This window comes from Natator depressus, chromosome 21, assembly GCF_965152275.1.
Source record: "Natator depressus isolate rNatDep1 chromosome 21, rNatDep2.hap1, whole genome shotgun sequence".
In the NCBI taxonomy this organism is placed as follows: Eukaryota; Metazoa; Chordata; order Testudines; family Cheloniidae; genus Natator; species Natator depressus.
The window spans coordinates 10122800-10145909 of record NC_134254.1 but is presented as its reverse complement, the minus strand read 5'-3'; the positions used below and the strand labels follow the sequence as shown (position 1 = coordinate 10145909).

The following is a 23110-nucleotide window of genomic DNA, read 5'->3' as shown; positions in this document are numbered from 1 at the left end:
TTATCATTACAACATTCCTAGCTGCCGAGAGCCTTGGGACAGAGCCAACAGCTGCAACAGATGCCAGAGGCCGGAGAACTCGCCCGGGCAGCTATGAATCATCGTGGAGAGAGGCCGTAAGACTGAGGGATTTCTTTTGAATTATACTCTCGGGGGGGGGGGAGTTGACTGCGTTCCAGCTGCGTCTGTGGCGGCACAGGGGTGTAGCAGGGAGCTACCCCCAGATCCACCGGTGCCCCCAACCCCCCCACCACTACTACGACTATCACGGCCCCCGCTGCCTCGTCCCTGCTGGCGATCTGCCATCTGCCTTCGGATCCAGCTGTTTGCTTTGGACTTTGCCTTTCGGACCGGGCATAACAACCAACCAAACGAGACTCTTTGGACAATTGTGGTGGGTCGTCCTCCCTCCACCCCCACCCCCCGGATTGTTTATCCCATAGTTTACCCCTACTACCGGACCCCGATTTTTGCCCCCCCCCCTTCTTCCGGTGTCTCCCTGTCTCTCCCTGCTTACAATGGCAGAGATGGAGAGACGCAAGGCCCCTCCAACGAAATTGGTTGTCCCTTCCCCATCTACCCCCCTGCCCACCCCTCAAGATCTCCCCACCGCCTCCATTGTTAGAACCCCTGCCCCCGCCCCCGCTGGGGCCTCGGCAGTGGGAGGCACCGGGGCAATTACTACTGCTGCTTTGGTTTTTGCCCCATTAGATTCTAGGAACCCCCCCCCAGTTCGACGGAAAGGTCGGGGCGGGCCGAAAGGAAAGGGCCCCGCTAATGCCGCTGGGCCCTCCATGGCAGAGGCCGCCCCCACCACTGTGGCCTCATCATCGATCGTGGCACCCCTCCAGCTGTTCCCTCCACCAGCTCTGCGACCGTCCCTCCCCCGGCCCCCAGGACGTATGCCCGGGCGGCGGCAGGCTCCCCCTTGCCTGCCACCTCCTCATCTCGCCCACCCACTACCTCCGCTACCATCACTAGCGCCCGGGGCCCTCTTCCCGCCCTGACCAGGAAGCACGGTGTCCGTTGCCTCCTGGTGCCCGCCTCGCCCCACGTGGAGGCATACGTGCAAGCGTTGGCGAAGGTGGTAGGACCCATGGCCATTGTGGCGGCCTCCAAGATGTATGGGAAGGTCGTTTTCTTTCTGGCTTCGGAGACTGCCGCCCAGGAGGCAGTGGAGAAGGGCCTAGTGGTAGGAGGGGTGTTTATCCCCCTAGAACCGCTAGAAGATCTGGGCGTTCGCCTCGTCCTCACCTCCGTTCCTCCCTTTTTACCTAATGTTGCCCTGTTACCCGCTCTTTCTGCCCTGGGAAAGCTCGTCTCTGCTATCAGCCCTCTCCCGTTAGGCTGCAAGGACCCCGCCCTCCGTCACGTCCTTTCGTTCCGCCGGCAAGTGCAGATTTCACTGCCGGCGGGGGTGCGTGACGGAGAGGCGCTTGAGGGGTCCTTCCTAGTTCCCTACCAGGGAGCCCGCTATAGGGTCTTTTATTCCACCGGAGAGGCCCGGTGCTACCTCTGCCGCTCGGCGGGGCATGTCCGCAGGGACTGCCCTTTGGCCCGGGGGAGAGGGGCACCTGAGACCCCCGAGACCCGGCAGGATATCGGCCCTGTCGTTGCCGACACCCCTGGCCACCCGGCACCTGAAACCACCCCTCCTCCCACCCGATCCAACGCTGCCCCCGTCCGGGCCCAAGAGGTATCTTTCCAACAACGCCCGGGCGACCACGGGAGTCCCGCTCTTGCTGTAACCACCTCGGCAGAGCCTCTGGAGGAGAGTGTGGCACAGCTATTACCAGGTGCAGGAGAGGGCTCGCCCCAAGGAGAACCCCCCGCCCCTCCTGCTGCCTCACCGCTATCCTCCCGAACCCCTGAACCTTTGCCTCCGCGCCCCGCTCCGCCCCCTGCTACTCAACCCCCAGATGATGCTATGGAGGGCTGGACTGTAGTCCAGGGGAAGCGAGGCAAGCGGAGGGCTCGAGCCCCGCTGCATCCATCTGACGCGGAAGCCCCCCGGAAGACCAGGAAGGGAGGTACTGACCTTGAGCCTCCCGCTTCGGCCACGAGTGAGATCCATTCGCTGGTGTTGGGAGGTGAAGATAGACTGGCATTGGAGGGAGGAATCCCCCCTCCGCGAGGGACCCTCCCCTCCGAAGCCCCGGAGGAAGCCCCTTCTAACCGGATACCACCTGAACTCCCTACGAACCCCGACGTGACCGTTGAGGCGGGCCCTAGCGGAGAGGCCCCCAGGGTAGTAGGAGTCGGCCTCTCCTCTGTGTATGCAGAGATTGAGGCCCTAGATTTGACCCCGGTCACCCAGGGAGGGGATGATTTACTGCCGGCCAGCCTCGTTTTAGGCAATCTCACCCCAGGCCCCCTTTCCCCATGTTCTCTCCCCCTGACTGCCTTTCCGGGTGAGCACCCCACGGAAAGTGGTTTATCACCTGATGCCATGGCTGCCACGACCACCCCGAAGCCAGCATCTAGCATTGCTCGGAGCCCCCTCCCTTGCCCCTTAACCCCCGACCCTGCTCAGGAGGCATCTTCTTTTTGCTGCTCGCCTCCTGAAGCCCAGGGCCTTACCTCTGCCCCTGTCCCCACCCCTGTCCCGGTTCAATTTCCCTCCTCCTGCAAGGCTACTGCCGCCCCTGGGGTTATTTCTTTTCCACCTTTTGCAGACCCCCCCCAGGGAGCAGTCTTTACGTTTTCTAGTTGCGACTCATTAGGAGTTGCGCTTTTCCCCCTGCCATCCCCTTCCACTCCAAGGCACGAGATGGATTTAATAACCCCAGCCTGTCAGACGCCCCGTCGGCGGTCCGCACCCTGCCTACCCGCCTTAGCGGACCTCGAGGCTGTATTAAGAACCCCATCGGGGAGTACCCCGGAAACCGTAACCCCATCCCCCCATGAGCTGCGGCATGCACTACGGCAGTTCTTAGAGCACACCCGTGGTGCCCGCAAGAGGGCACAGCTGGCTCTCCAGCGATGGGGGGACTTCGATCGACTTGTTCAGGCCGCAAGGGCCCTTATGAAGGAGGGCAGAGGGCAAGGGAGGCGCGGTGCTGCGGCCTACGAGCGGGCCCGCGGCTTCCGGAAAGATCTACTTACTTATGGGATGGGACACGGGTTGCTACGCGACCCGCCGGGGGCCATGAGCACGCCCACCAATGAGAACTCCCCACCCCCCCGGCCCTCCGCATGACACCTCTCATTATTGTAACCCTGAATACCAGGGGCTGTAGGATGGCTCTCCGCAGGTCCCAGGTGCTCTCCTACCTTCGGGAGGGGGGGTACTCTGGTTTTCCTGCAGGAAACCCACACGGACCCAACCGCCGAGGATAGGTGGCGGCTGGAGTGGGGGGACGGGGTATACTTCAGCCATTGCACGACTTGGCAAGCTGGAGTGGCGACCCTGTTCTCCCCCGCCCTGCGGCCCGAGGTGCTAGGGGTCACTGAGGTCGTACCGGGCCACTTGTTGCACCTCCGAGTTCGTCTGGAGGGGCTCGTGGTCAATCTTGTTAATATCTATGCCCCGCAAGTGAGTTCACAGCGGCCACAATTCTACCAGCAGGTGTCCGATTTTCTCGGCACCCTAGACTCGCACGAGTGCCTGATCCTGGGAGGGGACTTTAACACCACCCTCGAGGAGCGGGACCGCTCGGGGGCCGAGCCGAGCCCGGCCGCCGCGACCATTCTCCGAGACATAGTCGACTATCACTCCCTAGTGGACGTCTGGCGTGACCATCACCCAGATGACACTTCCACGTTTACTTTTGTCCGGGTGGAGGCCCATCGGTCACACCGCTCTCGGTTAGACCGTATTTACCTATCCCGTTTCCATCTTTCACAGGCCCACTCCTCCACCGTTCGGCCGGCCCCTTTTTCCGACCATCATTTAGTTACCGTCACGGTCTCCCTCCGTGCAGAGGGACCGGGGCCGGCTTACTGGCACTTTAATAACAGCCTGCTGGAGGACGAGAGCTTTGTGATGTCCTTCCGGGAGTTTTGGCTGGCCTGGCGGGAGCAGTGGCGTGCCTTTCCCTCGGTGCGGCGCTGGTGGGATCTAGGGAAGGTGCGCGCCAAGCTCTTCTGCCGCAATTACACTCGGGGCGCCAGCCGACGGAGAAATGCAGCGATAGAGCAGTTGGAACGGGAGGTCTTAGAGCTGGAGAGGCGCCTGGCCGCCAGCCCCGGGGACCCGTCCCTCTGCGGAGCGTGCCGGGAGAAGCGGGAGGAACTTCGAGCCCTCGAGGACCACCGGGCCCGAGGTGCCTTTGTCCGGTCCCGCATCCGCCTCCTTCGGGAGATGGATCGCGGCTCCCGCTTCTTCTATGCCCTGGAGAAAACGAGGGGGGCCAAAAAACACGTCACCTGCCTTCTAGCGGAAGACGGCACCCCCCTCACGGATCCGGAGGAGATGTGTGGGAGGGCCCGTGACTTCTACGCAAGCCTTTTCTCCCCGGATCCGACCGATCCTGGCGCTCGCGGGGTGCTCTGGGAGGAACTCCCCACGGTCAGCGTGGGCGACCGAGACCGGCTAGAGCTGCCTCTCACCCTGGCCGAGTTCTCGGAAGCCCTCCGCCGCATGCCCACCAATAAATCTCCGGGCATGGACGGGCTGACCGTGGAGTTTTACCGCGCGTTCTGGGACATCCTCGGCCCGGACCTAGTCACTGTCTGGGCTGAGTCTTTGCAGGGCGGGGTCCTCCCTCTGTCGTGCAGGCGAGCGGTGCTTGCCTTGCTGCCGAAGAAGGGGGACCTCCGCGACTTACGAAACTGGCGTCCCCTCTCACTCCTTAGCACGGATTACAAAATCGTAGCGAAAGCAATTTCGCTGCGGCTAGGGTCCGTGATGGCGGACGTGATCCACCCAGACCAGACCTATACTGTCCCGGGTCGCAGCATTTTTGACAATCTCTTTCTAGTCCGAGACCTTTTGGAACTCGGGCGGAGAGACGGTCTGTCGTTCGCCCTCCTGTCTCTCGATCAGGAGAAGGCGTTCGATAGAGTGGATCATGGGTACCTCCTGAGCACCCTGCGGGCGTTTGGATTTGGACCTCAGTTTGTGAGTTTTCTCCGGGTGCTGTACGCCTCCGCGGAGTGTTTGGTTAGGCTCAACTGGACCCTGACCGAACCGGTCAGCTTCGGGCGAGGGGTGCGGCAGGGGTGCCCCCTCTCAGGCCAGCTGTACGCTCTGGCGATCGAGCCTTTCCTCTGTCTCCTCCGCAGGAGGTTGACGGGGTTGGTGCTGCGGGAGCCGGAGCTGCGGCTGGTCCTGTCGGCGTACGCCGATGACGTCCTCCTCGTGGTCCAGGACCCGGGCGACTTGGCGCGAGTGGAGGCATGCCAAGCCATCTATTCAGCAGCCTCCTCCGCCCGAGTCAACTGGGTCAAGAGCTCTGGCTTGGCGGTGGGGGGCTGGCGGCAGGTAAGCTCCCTCCCACCTGCGCTTCAGACCATCCTGTAGAGCAGAGGGCCGGCACTCCATCTCGGCGTTTACCTTTCTGCCACGCACCCTTCTCCGCCGGAGAACTGGCAAAATTTGGAAGGCGGCGTGATTGAGCGGATCAGGAAATGGACGAGGCTACTCCGATGTCTCTCCCTTCGGGGGAGAGCACTGGTGCGTGCTTAACCAACTAGTCCTGTCCACGCTCTGGTACCGGCTCAACACCCTAGCCCCGGCCCCGGGTTTCCTGTCCCACCTCCGGAGATTGATTCTGGAGTTCTTTTGGTCAGGATTGCACTGGGCCCCTGTTGGAGTTCTTCATTTGTCCCTGAAGGAAGGAGGGCAGGGCCTGAAGTGTCTGTACACTCAGGTCCGCGTTTTCCGCCTCCAGGCCCTGCAGAGGCTCCTTTATAGTGCAGGTAGTTCGACGTGGAGCATATTGGCGCACGCCTTCCTACGCCGCTTCCATGGGCTCCGATATGACCGGCAGCTCTTTTATCTTTGTCCGAGAGGTTTTCCGCGAGACCTCTCCGGGCTGCCGGATTTCTACCAGGACCTCCTCCGGACCTGGAAACTGTTTTCAACCACCAGGTCCGTGGCGGCCATCGTGGGGGCAGATCTCCTCACGGAGCCCCTGCTACACAACCCCCAACTTCGTGTGCAGGCGGCGGAGTCCCGCACGGTGCGCCAGAGGTTGGTCCTGGCGGGAGTTACGAGGGTCAGGGACCTCCTGGACTACGACCGGGGAGACTGGCTGGATCCCCTGACGCTCGCTCGACGCATGGGGCTCTCCAGCCTTCGCACCCCCCGGCGCGTGCTTCAGGAGGTGGAGGCCGCTTTGACCCCCGCTGCTCGGGCTTATGTCAGCCGAGCCTTGCGCGAGGGCGCACCCCGCCCATCCTTTACCCCAGGCCCGCCGGACCTTTCCATCGGGCCCCTACCCTGCCGATCCCAACACACCCCTCATCCTTTCACTGCAAGCCGGCTGCATGAATTGCAACCGGTCGGTTTTCAAGTTGCACCACGGCAATATTTATATACACTCACGCTCCATACCCTTCACGCCCGCACCCTGGTGTCCCGCCCCGACACAAAGTGGCGAGATCTCCTACCACCCTTGGAGGGGGAGCAACCTCGGTGGGCCAGCCTGTACTCCACCTTGGTCCCGAGGCCCGTCGGGGACATCAGTTGGCGGCTCCTTCACGGGGCCGTGAGCACGGGCGTGTTTTTGACGCGTTTCACCTCCGTTCCGGAGACTTGCCCCTTCTGTAATGTGAGGGAAACCCTGGCGCACGTCTATTTAGAGTGTGCCAGATTGCAGCCTCTTTTTCGGCTCCTCACAAATATTCTTTTGAGCTTTTGGCTTCATTTCTCCTCTCACCTCTTTATCTATACACTCCCCATCCGTGGCCCCACCAAGTCGCGGGATCTCCTGGTTAGCCTCCTCCTAGCCTTGGCTAAGACAGCCATTTATAAGACCAGAGAGCGGAGGTTGGCTCATGAGGCGTCCTGCGATTGTAGGGCCGTTTTCCGATCCTCAGTACATTCACGCATCCGGGCGGAGTTCCTCTGGGCGGCGTCCACCGACTCCCTTGACACCTTCGAGGAACGGTGGGCGCTGTCCGGGGTTCTCTGCTCGGTGACCCCGTCCGGTTCCCTCCGTCTGACCCTCTGATTGAGGGACAGAGCGAGAGACGCCAGCCACAGCCGTTAGCTGCTGTGAATACCATCATTATTGTTATTTAGGAGGGGTCTTATAATACATGGGTGTGCCCCCCTCCCTCCCAACCACCCACCCCGCAGCCGTGCCCATCTTGTCGGGCACTCTCAGGAGAGGGAGGGTCGGTGACCCTGGGCGCGGCACTAGGTAACTCGAGGGGGTGGAAGACCACGAGTGTCGAGGAAGCCCCCCCGCTCTAGGCCACCAGGTAACTCAGGAGGGTGGAAGACCACGAGTGTCGAGGAAGCCCCCCCGCTCTGGGCCTGGGCTAGCCTGAACACCTCTCCCTCCTGAAAGCTGTTGTGTTATACCTTCTGATTGCGTTGTTTTGTTGCTAAGTTTTTCTTTATCTTTTTGTAATCTCTGTAACTGTTACAAATAAACTTCTTTTCTGTTTCAAAAAAAAAAAAAAAAACCTTCCCTGTTACCCAGAGAAAAGGGACCGACTTAACCTGGGGCTAATACATCTGCCTTCTATCACTCTCCTGTTGCCCCACAAAGTCACGGGATCTCCTGGTCAGCCTTCTCCTGGCCCTAGCTAAAATGGCCATCTATAAAACTAGAGTGAGGAGGTTGACCGGTGGAGTCTCCTGTGACTGTGGGGCCTATTTCCGATCCTCGGTCCGTTCACGTATCTGGGCAGAGTTCCTCTGGGGGGCATCCACTGACTCCCTTGACGCCTTTGAGGAGCAGTGGGCGCTGTCCAGGGTTCTCTGCTCAGTGACCCCATCCGGTTCCCTCCGTCTAACCCTTTGCTAGGAGGGCCCTATAATACGTGGGTGTCTACCCCCCACCCCCAAACTGCCCACCCCGCAGCCGTGCCCATCTTGCCGGGCACTCTCGGGGGGGGATAATCGGTGACACTGGGCGCGGCACTAGGTAACTCGAGGGGGTGGAAGACCACGAGTGTCGAGGAAGCCCCCCCGCTCTAGGCCACCAGGTAACTCAGGAGGGTGGAAGACCAAGCCCCCCCGCTCTGGGCCCAGGCTAGCCTGAACACTTCTCCCTCCTGAAAGCTGCTGTGTTATACCTTCTGTTTGCGTTGTTCTGTTGCATACTTTGATTTGGTTCTTGGTAATTCTTGTAATTGTCACAATAAAAATTTTTTTTTCTGTTTCAAAAAAAAAAACCTTCCCTGTTACCCAGGGAAAAGGGACCGACTTAACCTGGGGCTAATACATCTGCCTTCTATCACTCTCCTGTTGCCCCACAAAGTCACGGGATCTCCTGGTCAACCTTCTCCTGGCCCTAGCTAAAATGGCCATCTATAAAACTAGAGTGAGGAGGTTGACCGGTGGAGTCTCCTGTGACTGTGGGGCCTATTTCCGATCCTCGGTCCGTTCACGTATCCGGGCAGAGTTCCTCTGGGGGGCATCCACTGACTCCCTTGACGCCTTTGAGGAGCAGTGGGCACTGTCCAGGGTTCTCTGCTCGGTGTCCCCATCTGTTTCCCTTCGTTTGACCCTTTGACCGCACTCCTGTCCCTGTTATTTCATTAGTTATCCCCTGTATTTATTTGGTATCCAGGTCTTGTGGATCCCCCTCTTAGGCTGCGGGGGGATCCTTTAGCAGTGGACGGGCTTTGCCCGCCCACTTCCCGGATCCCAATAGGATCGCTCTCCTCTAGCCATCTGGCCCGACCCTGTCACACAGTGTTAAGGGCGGACAATTTGAGTTTACCCTGTATAAGCTTTATACAGAGTAAAATGGATTTATTTGGGGTTTGGATTGCATTGGGAACTGGGTGCCTGGGTGCTGGAGAGAGGTGACTTGATGAGCAGTTTTTGGTTAGTCTGCAGCTTTGGGGGCACGGACCAGACCTGGGTCTGTGTTGCAGCAGGCTTGTGTGTCTGGCTCAACAAAGCAGTATTCTGGAGTCCCAAGCTGGCAGGGAAAACTGGCTCAGAGATAAATTTAGCATTTCAGATGACAGTCCCAAGGGGGTCTCTGTGACCAAACCCATCACAACCCTGTCTGCCTAGACTACTTAGACTGTAAGTTGTCTAAGAGGGAGAGGGGAAGAGACTGTTTTTGGAGGGTGTTGGAGACAACTTCCTGGTGCAAGTGCTGGAGGAGCCAACCAGGGGCTGTGCTCCTCTTGACTCCCTGCTCACAAACAGGGAAGAATTGGTAGGGGAAGTAGAAGTGGGTGGCAACCTGGGCAGCAGTGACCATGAGATGGTCGTGGTCAGGATCCTGACAAAAAGAAGAAAGCAAAGCAGTGGAATACAGACCCTGGACTTCAGAAAAGCAGACTCAGGGAAATGATGGGCAGGATCCCCTGAGAGGCTAATATGAGGGGGAAAGGAGTTCAGGAAAGCTGGCTGTATTTTAAAGAAGCCTTCTTGAGGGTGCAGGAACAAACCATCCTGATGTGCAGAAAAAAGAGCAAATATGGCAGGTGACCAGCTTGGTTTAACAGAGAGCTTAAACTCTTCAGTGAGCTTAAACACAAAAAGGAAGCTTACAAGAAGTGGAAATTTAGACAGATGACTAGGGAGGAGTATAAAAATATTGCTTGAGCATGCAGGGTTGTAATCAGGAAGGTCAAAGCACAATTGGAGTTGCAGCTAGCAAGGGATGTGAAGGGTAACAGAAGGGTTTCTACAGGTATGTTAGCAACAAGAAGGTGGTCAGGGAAAGTGTGGGACCCTTACTGAATGGGGGAGGCAACCTAATGACAGATGTGGAAAAAGCTCAAGTACTCAGTGCTTTTTTTGCCCAGTCTTCAGGGACAAGGTCAGCTCCCAGACTGCTGCACTGGGCAGCACAACACAAGGAGAAGGTGATCCACCTTCAGTGGTGAAAACAGGTTAAGGACTATTTAGAAAAGCTGGACATGCACAAGTCCATGGGTCCAGATCTAATGCATCTGAGGGTGCTGAGGGAGTTGGCTGATGCGATTGCAGAGCCATTGGCCATTATCTTTGAAAACTCATGGTGATCAGGGGAAGTCCCAGACACTTGGAAAAAGGCAAATATAGTGCCCATTTTTAAAAAAGTTAAGGAGAATCTGGGTGTGATGTTAACATGAACTGGGACCGTATAGATCATTGTTGCAACCAAAGTCCTGTAGCGGCACCAAATCTTGTATAAAGGGGGTCAAATAAGGTGTCTAAGACAAGGTCACAGTTTGCTGGTTATGATTATGCTATCTGTATGTATATCATTTTTGTATTTAAAGTTATAAGTATTGGCTCTATACTGTCTGTAGTTCAAACTTGTGCTATGCTTCTGGGTGACACCCCAGACAAGTTGGTGTCAGCTCTGCCTAGCCTGCTTGATGGCTCATTAAGGACCGTCAGCTATACAATTGACCCATTGAGAGAAGGCAGTTACACCTTGTGACTCAGCGAAGTATGCAGGGATATGCCCATGTGACTCCAAACTCCATTTTGCTGTAATTTTCCACAGTAAGAACAAAGAAAGGTGTTCTTACACCTGAAAAAAAACTATAAAAGGCTGATGCCTCATCTCCATCTGGTTTTCAGTCCTGCTTCTGATCTCTGGAGGGACTTTGCTACAAACGGAAGCCCTACAGAAAGGACTGATGACCCATCTTAGCTGTGAATGTACTCCAGAAACTTGATTTGAACTTGGAGCTTATTCCATCATCGCTACAAGCCTAAACCAAGAACTTTGCCATTACGGTATGTAATTGATTCCATTTAACCAATTCTAGCTCTCATCTATATCTTTTTCTTTTTATAAATAAACCTTTAGATTTTAGATTCTAAAGGATTGGCAACAGATTTGTGGGTAAGATCTGATTTGTCTATTGACCTGAGTCTGGGGCTTGGTCCTTTGGGACTGAGAGAACCTTTTCTTTTAGTGGGGTTTTGGTTTTCGTTACCACTTGTCCACATAATGAGTGGCACTGGTGGTGATACTGGAAAACTGGAGTGTCTAAGGAAATTGCTTATGTGACTTGTGGTTAGCCATAAAACCATAATCCTCTCCATCTGTCTGGTTTGGTTTGTCTTGGTGTGCAGAGGCACCCCAGCCTTGGGCTGTAATTGCCCTGCTTTAAGCAATTTGTCCTGAATTGGCACTCTCAGTTGGGTCCCACCAGAACCAGCATCGTTACACTAGGGAACTACAGACCAGTCAGCCTCATCTCAGTCCCTGGAAAAATCATGGAGCATGTCCTCAGGAATCCATTTTGAAGCACTTGGAGGAGAGGAAGGTGATCAGGAACAGTCAACATGGATTCACCAAGGGCAAGTCATGTCTGACCAACCCGATTGCCTTCTAAGATGAGAACTGGCTCTGTGGATATGGGGAAAGTGGTGGATGTGATATACCTTGACTTTAGCAAAGCTTTTGATATAGTCTCCCATTGTATTCTTGACAGCAAGTTAAAGAAGTCTGGATTGGATGAATGGACTATAAGGCGGATAGAAAGCTGGCTAGATTGGGCTCAACGGGTAGTGATCAGCGGCTCTGTCTAGTTGGCATCCGGTATCAAGCGGAGTGCCCCGGGGTGGGTCCTGGGGCTAGTTTTGTTCATCTTCATTAATCTGGATGATGGGATGGATTGCACCCTCAGCAATTCGTGGATGACACTAAGCTGGGGAGAGGTAGATACGCTGGAGGGTAGGGATAGGGTCCAGAGTGACCTAGACAAATTGGAGGATTGGGCCAAAAGAAATCTGAGGTTCAACAAGGGCAAGTGCAGAGTCCTGCACTTAGGATGGAAGAAGCCCATGCGCTTCTACAAGCTGGGGACCGAATGGCTAGGCAGCAGTTCCGCAGAAAAGGACCTGGGGATTACAGTGGAGGAGAAGCTGGATATAAGTCAGTGTGCCCTTGTTGCCAAGAAGGCTAACGGCATATTGGGTTGTGTTCGTAGGAGCATTGCCAGCCGATCGAGGGAAGTGATTTTTCCCCTCTATTCGGCACTGGTGAGGCCACATCTAGAGTATTGTTTCCAGTTTTGGGCCCCCCACTACAGAAAGGATGTGGACAAATTGGAGAGAATCCAGTGGTGGGCAACAAAAATGATTAGGGGGCTGGGGCACATGACTTGAGGAGAGGCTGAGGGAACTGGGCTTATTTAGTCCGCAGAAGAGAAGAGTGAGGTGCAACTTGATAGCAGCCTTCAACTACCTGAAGGGGGGTTCCAAAGGGGATGCAGCTCGGCTGTTCTCAATAGTGGTGGCAGATGACAGAACAAGAAGCAATGGTCTCAAGTTGCAGTGGGGGAGGTGTAGGTTGGATATTAGGAAACACTATTTCACTAGGAGGGTGGTGAAGCACTGGAATGGGTTACCTAGGGAAGTGGTAGACCTTCCATCATCCTTAAAGGTTTTTAAGGCCTGGCTTGACAAAGCCCTGGCTGAGATGATTTAGTGGGGGTTGGTCCTGCCTTGAGCAGGAATTGGACTAGATGACCTCCTGAGGTCCTTTCCAACCCTAATCTTCTATGATTCTGTGAACTGTCTCCATGTTTCTGCCTGCATGCCCAATACAACGGAGTCTTGTACTTGCTTAAGGCTTCCAGGCTTGTAAAGTAAATGAGGTAGTAGCCATGTATTGTTGGCTCTCTGCATTTCAGATATGCATGATGGGTTTTCCTCCTACAGAAAAGGGCTCTGACTCCATCCTTAACCCCAGATGCAAGTCAGGGGTACCCAAGGTTTTTTATGCTCAGGGGCTGCTCTGAGAATTTGCCAGAAATCTGGAGGCTGCATGTAATTCACTTAAAAAACCCCCAAAAAACAACAACAACCAAAAAAAACACAAAACAAAACAAACAAACAAAAAACCAACCTCAAACCAAAACTGAACATTTGCTTGTGCTTAGACCTGCCTTGATGAAGGAATGGAGTTCACCTGGAAATGAAAATGTCAGGTAATCGGCTTGGCAGTTACAGGGGAGAAGGTCAATCTGATCTTTCATGCTGCATTAGGAGCCAAAGCCTCAATTATTGACCCTTTCTCTTTCCTAGTCCTTCCCCTGGCCTCTGTTCTCATGGCTGGATTAACAAAAGGCACACAATCCAGGGGGCAACATCTAGGAAGCCTCAAAACAACCCACAATGAGCAGCAGTCACTTCTCACATCTTATCTTCTGAATGAGACATGGAGAGGAAATCCAAGTTATTGCTGCGCTCATTGTAAACTATTCACACTAGCTCTCTGGCAGTTCTAGAGAGACAGTGGAGTTGTTTGCTGGCTAAGTGAATTTTAGCCGCTTGCCAGATGGGGCTGGGCAGTTGGTGTAGAACCCAGGAGTTACAATTCCCTATAGAAGGGACTGAATGGGCTAGTGTGGTTGAAGATTAGGTAGAGATCCTGCTCCTCTATATGCTGGCTCTATTAAAAGCCAGGATTGACCAAGTGTTGCCACCAGAGAGGTGTCTGAGCTGCAAAGTCTGTAGGTAGATCAGAGCTTTCTCCAGGGTTTGGATTTGTCCCACTACAGCAACTGACCCTAGATGAGACCTGAAGACTTGAGGCTAGATTTTTTTTTTTCCCCCAGAACTCTGCCACACCCACTGTGCCCAACACTTCTGGACAACCTGACTGCTTACTTGGTTGCCTAAATGGGAGCTGAGCTCTTGAGACCCTGGTCAAAGTTGCGTGTGCTGAGCATAGCTAGTGGGGGGCTGGGGAAACTGTTGTGGAAAGCTTGATTGATTGAATTTTCAGCAAAGCCCCAAGAACATGGAGCTGAAAACAAAAAATGCAGCTGCATGGCCTCACGAGAGTTGTATTTCAGGTGTCGGATGCCCTCGTTCTTCTCTGCAGGCTGGAGTCCCTAGCCAGGTCTTGCTGAACCATCATGGGACTCCCTGGCCATGTGCCTCATGGGGAAATAGTCCAGCTGGGGAGCATGGCCCATAAAGAAGAATGGAGACAGGCAGCACCATGGTGACATTTCCAAGTGGAAACTTTTGGGGTGCTTGGTTTTTGATGGAAAACCAAATTTTTCTGCAGAAAGACACTTTGAGGGGAAAAATCCATTTGAGTGGAAAATGCAATTTTTGGTCAGTGTCACCTCAGCACACCTTCTCCCCCACCCTTTGATTCCTGAATGGCACTTCACAAATACAATCAGCCTGCTTACGGTGCTACAGGAATCAAATGGGAGTGGTGTAAGTATGCGAACAGGGCCCAGTTTGAGGATGGAACAGGGTGGACGTAGAGAAACGAACTGCGCACTTGTCCGTAGAGTGGGTCCTTGCAGCCTAGGACGGAGGCACATTGGCAGGGTGGGGGGCGGTTGCTGTGAATAAAGGATTTCAAGTCCCTTTGTCCTTACCAGGAATGGAGTAATCTGGTTCTCCGACTCCTGGATGGGTCAGTCACCCTCTCATCCCTCACACATGCCGTCTCTGCTACTGCGTACTAGGGAATAAAAGCCCCTAGCCTGGCTGTTCCCTCAGCAATGCTCCACTAGCTGCTGTGAGCCCACGTGTGGCTTTTCCCCCATAGTCTACTCATGTAGCATCCCCCATGTCTATCATTGTTGCTCTGTTTGTGACTCATTTCCCCTCCCCACCACCCACTCCATCGGTTTCAGTTGCACATCACACAGGCTAATCTGTCAGAGCATCTCCCCCTGTCCACGCCTGGTGCGCTCCTAAACTCTTCACTGAGGTGGTTGTAGAGCAAGCCTGGGGCACTGGGATGGGTTGCTCACCTTGGGCTATCGAGCAGGGGAAAGCAGGGAAGCCTTGCTTGAGGGGGAAGGGGCATTTCCCCCAGTCTGGGCAGTTAAAAATGTATTGCAATGGGCCATTATAACCTTCCTGTGCTTTAGGCTGCTTTGGGGTTTCCTTCATTGTTTAAATGATCTTTAAGTCAGTCTCCTTGCAAGACATTCCTGACCATTCCCCTCTTGTAGGAGAGGCTGTCTGGGTTGCCCCAGAGGCCCCTCTTTGTCCCTCATTGGGAGAAGGCTGTCTTCATGCCTTTGGCTTCCAGAGGCCCGTAGGCTGGGAGGGGGCTGTCTCTAACTCTACCTCAGACTCCTGTGTGTTGACATCTTAGACTGCTCCTTGGTAGCATCTCTCCCCTCTAAGGCAGGCTCCTCTCCTCAACCCTCAAGCTGTCTGCTCAAGCTCTTTCTCCCCCCGTAACCTGAGTCTTCTCCTTTAGCCTGCTGGTCAAAGCCAGGATGTGGAATTAGAAACAATGGGAGCATCTAATCAAGCTAATGTGTTATTGCTGCACACAAGTGTACAAACCTTTCTAATTGCCTGGGGGGCCAGGTGTTCTCTGCTGTGTGCATGGTCCCTTGTATATCTTATCATGCCACTCTTAACTTTAATTTCAGCCCCCCTCCACCCCCATGGCCTGTCAGCTGGAAGGGGGAGGAGTAGCTTTTAAAATACTACTCCCCCTGTGTAGGGTGTATTTGGCGGGGGGAGAGATTGAGTAATTGGAGGCCAAGAGGCAAGTCTCTGACAGAATAGAATTGATTGAAGCTTTACACTGGAACACTTGCAAAAAATCAATGCTTATTCCCTGGACTCGGAGAGTGTGTTTACTGTATTCAGAAGCTAACATTAAAAGTGAATTCCAGCAATTGCAATTACAGCTTTCTCTCCCTCCCCATCCCCGGCTCACCCTCTTCCTCTCTGGCTGGCTTTCGTCATGTTCTGGAGCCTCAGGCAAAGCTAATGAGTCAAACTGAAAGCGGCTTTATAAATTGTAACCCCCCCCTCGCCCCCCTTTCCCTCAGGAGCCTTTTTTCCCTAAGCACTGTCCAACTCGATTCAGCTCAGAGGCATGGAGTTGCCTTGCTGAAGAGATTTCAGGACTGTGAGCCTGGGCTGGAGCGTGGCTCAGTAGCTAGGCACTGATCCAAACCATGTTAATTCTAATGCTCTCTGATATCACCATTTGATTTCCTTGTGCCTGATGGCAGAAATCTTTTAAATGCAGCAGAGAGAGGCTCCTGGATTGGGAATGTGGATTATTTAGAGACCTTGAAGGGGGGAGGGAGGGTCAGTGTGGTGCAAGGGTGGAGGAAGGGGTTATGGGGTAGAGAATTGAAGGGGAATGGAATGCCCTAAGGAGGAGATCCTGTATGTCTTGGGGTTCAGTGATGCGGCCACCACGGTAAATGCAGGCCGCCTTGCCGATAGCTGCAGCTGTTGTGCAACTACAAAGGAAGAGCGAGGAAGGCTCCATGATCCCCATGAGGAGGTGGGTTGGAGCAAGGCAAACCATGCACTTTAGCTTATTACAATGTATTACATGTTTCTTGTTGCAAATCTGCAGCCACTGGGGACTTGACTGCTTTCTCCCTAAAGGCAGCCCCTCCAGCATAACTCTGGGAGAATCCTCCCTTCTATTAGCTGCTAGCAATATGGGGCCTAAGATGTGTCTTGAGAAGCGCTGATGAATCCAGTAGAGGACAGTGGTGCGTATAAGTATCCCCTCATTATAGGATAATGTCTATTGTATCTGCGCTTGGCTGTGGACAGAGCATTGTTTCCCTCAGTGCTCCAAGACTACCTCAGTTGAACAAAAAGGGTTAGATGACCATAAAGAAAAGGCGTACTTGTGGCACCTTAGAGACTAACTAATTTATTTGAGCATAAGCTTTCGTGAGCTACAGCTCACTTCATTGGATGCATACTGTGGAAAGTGTAGAAGATCTTTTTATATACACAAAGCATGAAAAAATACCTCCCCCCACCCCACTCTCCTGATGGTAATAGCTTATCTAAAGTGATCACTCTCCTTACAATGGGTATGATAATCAAGGTGGGCCATTTCCAGCACAAATCCAGGGTTTAACAAGAATGTCTGGGGGGGGGAGGGGTTAGGAAAAAACAAGGGGAAATAGGTTACCTTGCATAATGACTTAGCCACTCCCAGTCTCTATTCAAGCCTAAGTTAATTGTATCCAATTTGCAAATGAATTCCAATTCAGCAGTCTCTCGCTGGAGTCTGGATTTGAAGTTTTTTTGTTGTAATATCGCAACTTTCATGTCTGTAATCGTGTGACCAGAGAGATTGAAGTGTTCTCCGACTGGTTTATGAATGTTATAATTCTTGACATCTGATTTGTGTCCATTTATTCTTTTACGTAGAGACTGTCCAGTTTGACCAATGTACATGGCAGAGGGGCATTGCTGGCACATGATGGCATATATCACATTGGTGGATGTGCAGGTGAACGAGCCTCTGATAGTGTGGCTGATGTTATTAGGCCCTGTGATGGTGTCCCCTGAATAAATATGTGGGCAGAGTTGGCAACGGGCTTTGTTGCAAGGATAGGTTCCTGGGTTAGTGGTTCTGTTGCGTGGTATGTGGTTGCTGGTGAGTATTTGCTTCAGGTTGGGGGGCTGTCTGTAGGCAAGGACTGGCCTGTCTCCCAAGATTTGTGAGAGTGTTGGGTCATCCTTCAGGATAGGTTGTAGATCCTTAATAATGCGTTGGAGGGGTTTTAGTTGGGGGCTGAAAGTGACAGCTAGTGGCGTTATTTTCTTTGTTAGGCCTGTCCTGTAGTAGGTGACTTCTGGGAACTCTTCTGGCTCTGTCAATCTGTTTCTTCACTTCCGCAGGTGGGTATTGTAGTTGTAAGAATGCTTGATAGAGATCTTGTAGGTGTTTGTCTCTGTCTGAGGGGTTGGAGCAAATGCGGTTGTATCGCAGAGCTTGGCTGTAGACAATGGATCGTGTGGTGTGGTCAGGGTGAAAGCTGGAGGCATGTAGGTAGGAATAGTGGTCAGTAGGTTTCTGGTATAGGGTGGTGTTTGTGACCATCGTTTATTAGCACTGTAGTATCCAGGAAGTGGATCTCTTGAGTGGACTGGACCAGGCTGAGGTTGATAGTGGGATGGAAATTGTTGAAATCATGGTGGAATTCCTCAAGGGCTTCTTTTCCATGGGTCCAGATGATGATGTCATCAATATAGCACAAGTAGAGTAGGGGCGTTAGGGGACGAAAGCTGAGGAAGCGTTGTTCTAAGTCAGCCATAAAAATGTTGGCATACTGTGGGGCCATGTGGGTACCCATAGCAGTGCTGCTGATTTGAAGGTATACATTGTCCCCAAATGTAAAATAGTTATGGGTAAGGACAAAGTCACAAAGTTCAGCCACCAGGTTAGCCGTGACATTATCGGGGATAGTGTTCTTGACGGCTTGTAGTCTATCTTTGTGTGGAATTTTGGTGTAGAGGGCTTCTACATCCATAGTGGCCAGGATGGTGTTATCAGGAAGATCACCGATGGATTGTAGTTTCCTCAGGAAGTCAGTGGTGTCTCGAAGGTAGCTGGGAGTGCTGGTAGCGTAGGGCCTGAGGAGGGAGTCTACATAGCCAGACAATCCTGCTGTCAGGGTGCCAATGCCTGAGATGATAGGGCACCCAGGATTTCCAGGTTTATGGATCTTGGGTAGTAGATAGAATATCCCAGGTCGGGGTTCTAGGGGTGTGTCTGTGCGGATTTGATCTTGTGCTTTTTCAGGGAGTTTCTTGAGCAAATGCTGTAGTTTCTTTTGGTAACTCTCAGTGGGATCACTTTAGATAAGCTATTACCAACAGGAGAGTGGGTTTGTGGGGGGGGAGGGGGAGAACCTGGATTGGTGCTGGAAATGGCCCAACTTGATTATCCTACACATTGTAAGGAGAGTGATCACTTTAGATAAGCTATTACCAGCAGGAGAGTGGGGTGGGGGGAGGTATTTTTTCATGCTTTGTGTGTATAAAAAGATCTTCTACACTTTCCACAGTATGCATCCGATGAAGTGAGCTGTAGCTCACGAAAGCTCATGCTCAAATTGGTTAGTCTCTAAGGTGCCACAAGTACTTCTTTTCTTTTTGCGAATACAGACTAACACGGCTGTTACTCTGAAACCTTAGATGACCATGTCTCTTCCACTTTCCTCAGAGTTGCTCTGAGCTGACTCGCTCACTGAGATCAGTATCTGGCTCACTGTGTCGCTCGATGAGTCATACAGAGGGACTTTAATGAGGAAAACTAGCTTTTTGCCTCTGTTTGTGATACGGAGCCGATTGCAGCTGCAGATGAGCAAGCCAGGCTCTCTGCTGCCCCTTGCATTAATGAAGCAGCTGCTAACAGAGTTCTGACTGGAGAGTCGTTTTCTATTGGGTGGCAGTAGCGATGGATGAAGTGGAAGAGCACAGCTTGACTTGGCGAGCACAGCCTGCTTTTGCTTGTAAACTGAGCAGTTTTGATCAGGAAGTTGCTGTTGGGAAAATGTAATATGAAGAGTTCATTTTACAGATCTGCTTTTCTGACTGTAACTGTTCTGTGGGGGCCTCCCTGGAGTTACCGTAGGGGACTATCAGCTCTTATTTGCTCTATCTACTTCATCTTAATGTGTGTGTTAAAATGTCAGACTTCTCTCAGCATGAAACTTTTCAAAAGTGCCTAAATCCCATTGAGTTTGACTGTGATGTAGGGGCCTAAATTGCATGTTTCTGAAAATGTTGTTCAAAGCACCAATCTCCTTTTGGCCAGTTCCCACTCAGTCTGTGACAGGCTGCAGTATTTCCTGTATATACTGTATACTGTAGCAGGCACTGTGATCTGGTAGACTCAGTTCAAGGATGGAAGCCTGAGTCCTAATCTCTGCTCTTCTACTTTCTAACCAGGTAGCTTGGACAAGCTGTTCTCTCCCCCTGGCTTCCTGACGCAGTTTCCCAATCAGTGAAATGGGGAAAATGCCTACTTCCAGGGAGAGTTTACTTGGTGTTACATGAGTCACTGAATATGAAGCACAGTCTCTGTGCTAAGTATTGTTATGAATAACTCTAGGCATCCCGTCTCTCATGGAACCTCTGAACTGTTCTTTGTAAAACTCCCATGAACATTCAGTTTAAAAGACATTACTTAGCAGTGATAAACTATTCATGACTTTGCTTTCAAGTGCTTTGCTTTGTAAATTATGTGATACACCATTGCTTCTTAATGATTTAACTGGTTTTGATAGTAGTCTTCTGGAATTTTCCTGTCCAGCTGTCACTTCCCCTTTTTTCAGTCTTAGGTGAGGCAGCATGATCCAATAGGTAGAGCAGTGGGCTGAGACTCAGGAGACCTGGATTCTAATCGTAGCGCTGCCACAAATCTGTTGTATCATTGGACAAGTGGCTTTACCTTTTCCCCCTGGGAAAGTGGCTTTACCTTTTCCCTATGCTTTGTTTTGTCTTTTTTTTGCTTGTAAGCTCTTTGCAGCAGGAATGGTCTGTTACTATGTGTGATCAGCACCCAGCACAGTGGGGTCCTACCCTCATTTTGGGCCTGTAGAGGCTACCATAATAAACTGTTTGTTTTAATAAACCCTCACGGGGTGGGGGGAACCAGTGGGTTATTAAAGGAGTGAGCAGTGCTGGCCATGCCAATAGTGGGTGGCAACCAACATTATAATGTCTTGTAACTTTGAAAGTGGAAAGAATCTAATGGCAAAAATGCATTGTCTACAAGCAAAACACCACACCCATATATTTATCATAGGTACTAGAAATCATTTGTTGATAAGAACACAGTGTACCAGTGATATGACCCTGTGGTATCTTGGCATTGGTTATTAAAAGCAGAACTTTCTAAAGCAGTGAGCATGTTGGGTGCAGTTTGGGTGCTAAGCTCTTATGAAAATATGGCCTCAAGTCTGATCCAAAACCCATGGGAACAAATGAGCATCTCTACTCTATCCTTTGGTGTCAAGGGACGTGGGATTGGGCTTTAGGAAATAGATTCTAAAATGGCCTGTCATCCACTAATTCTGTGGTCAGTTTTCCTTGGACAGCTCCAGTGATGGAGAAATCATGTCCTTTTCAAATGCACTCAGTCGGCTATTTCCATGCATAAAATGAAGTGGAAGCAGGATTGAGACCTTAATTATCAGCAACAGACTGCTATCTAAGCTGTGGGCAACATGCTTGCAAAACATATGGTGCCAATGGCAAATTGCCAGCAACCGCAGTGGAAGTAGATATGGGTTTCCAAACCATCCCCAACAAGTAGTCAATAACGTAGTTTGGTGACCGCCTACTTCCTTCAGAGGGAACCAGAGCATGAGTTTCCATGGGCATGTAACTGTTCAGAAAGCTTGACGGCATAGTTATGAGTAGCCGCTGAGCTAGAGGGAAACAAAGAAACCTTAGACAAAAATTTTAAATCTGCATCACTTTGTTAAATTACTTGCAGATCAAAACCTGTGGTGTGTGTTCTTCCTACTACATAAGCCTTTTCTTTGTCCTTCAGTGCAAATGTAGAAACTTTTTGGCCAAACTCATTTCCCAAGACAAAGTTATAGTTCTAGGGGATGCAAAAATAGGGCTACTTGTTGGAAGCTGTTTCCAGTCTTGACTGTGGAGAGGCTGCTACTGCTTCATCATGGACTGAGCCACAGTGAAGTTGCCCAGCTTCTACGTGCACACAGCAAGTTAGCACTGAAAGACCCACTATTAATGGAAAATACTAGCCTTCCTGGGCCAGTGGGTTGGGGAGTAATTCAGAGAAGCTGGCTCTTTCAGGATCACTGTGCCATGGCTCAGGAGGGTGGCCTGTTCCAAGGTTCTCCCCCTCAGCTTCCTCCCAGCGAGCTATTCTCTGACACCTGGTTGCCCTTAAAGTGACACCTCAGCATCTTCAGGCTAAGTAGCCACTGGCTGTAATTACAGAAACTAACTCATTTACCATGATTAAGTGGTTCACTGAGAGAGGTGTTGGAAAGGTTATGGCCAAGCTCTGCATGGCTTAGCCATAATGAAGGTTAAAAGCTTCCCTTCTTTCACAGGTTGTACCATATTCTAGTTCTCCCTCCCCCGGGGGGGCTGGACAGTAGCTGCCATTGCCTTTACTTGACTCAAATTGGATTTTTAAACCGAGTTCATTAACTGCAGTGCGAGCTTTAGGATGCAATTATATTTTAATTACACAGCCCGCCGTTTGCTCTGGCATGACAACGCCCCCTCTGCCTTTGACAGAGGTTTCTCTGCCTCCGGAGCCAGCTCCCTCATGGAGAAAGAGAGTGCTCAAGCCTGAATGAGGGAATAAAGGAGCCTAGATTTCCCCAAAGACCCACCTTACTTTGTCCCCTGCCACCAAGAGCAGAGCTGGATTAACGATGGGCAGACTATGGAGAACCTAATACCTGCTCTTTCTATGGCACAGGGGAAGGGAGAGAAGGTAAAATATTGACAGATGAAAATATCCCTTGCTCTACAGTGTGGAGAAAGGGTGCTAGTGGTTGAGATGCTAGCCTGGCACTTGGCAGGTTCTAGCCCCTGTTCCTTGAGGCAGATCCCACGGACTCAGGTTTGTGCCATGGTGCTAAAAACAGCAGTGTAGACACTTTTCCCATCCTTGTCTTCGGAGCCCAAGCTTCAGCCTGAGCGTCTACAAAGCGGTTTTTAGTGCCGGAGTGTAAGCCCCAATCTGAGAACACTTCAACCTCCCTGAACACTCAATTACAGACCTAAAAGTTGCAATTATTCAACAAAAAAAATCAAAAACAGACTCCAGTGAGAAACAGCAGAACTGGAATTAATCTGCAAACTGGACAACATTAAATTAGGCTTGAATAAAGACTGGGAGTGGATGAGTCATTACACTAACTAAAAACTATTTCTCCATGTTAATTTCCCCCCTATTGTTACTCGCACCTTCTTGTCAACTGTTTGGAATGGGCCATCCTAATTATCACTACAAAAGTGGGTTTTTTTCCCCCCTCCTGATAATAGTCCACCTTAATCGATTGGTCTCATTAGAGCTGGTATGGCAACCCCCATTTTTTCATTGTGTGTGTGTTTGTACACATAATCTTCCTACTGTATTTTCCACTACATGCATCTGATGAAGTGAGCTGTAGCCCACGAAAGCTTATGCTCAAATAAATTTTAGTCTCTAAGGTGCCACAAGTACTCCTCATTCTTTCTGCTGATATGATACAGACTAACACGGGTACCACTCTGAAATCTGAGACTTGTTGCTGTGTTTTAAAACCATGTAGACGTACC

At 51.8% G+C, this 23110-nt stretch overlaps 1 protein-coding gene across 1 annotated transcript in view; it reads left to right on the top strand.

Annotated features, from left to right (window-relative positions):
* Positions 1-283: 283 nt before the first annotated feature.
* Positions 284-23110, top strand: part of MLN (motilin) — a 266464-nt gene continuing 243637 nt past the window's right edge. Inside the window, exons 1-2 of the mRNA XM_074936286.1 lie at positions 284-394; positions 10655-10813. The gene's annotated coding sequence lies outside the window, so the exon portion shown is untranslated. The remainder of the gene's footprint in view (positions 395-10654; positions 10814-23110) is intronic.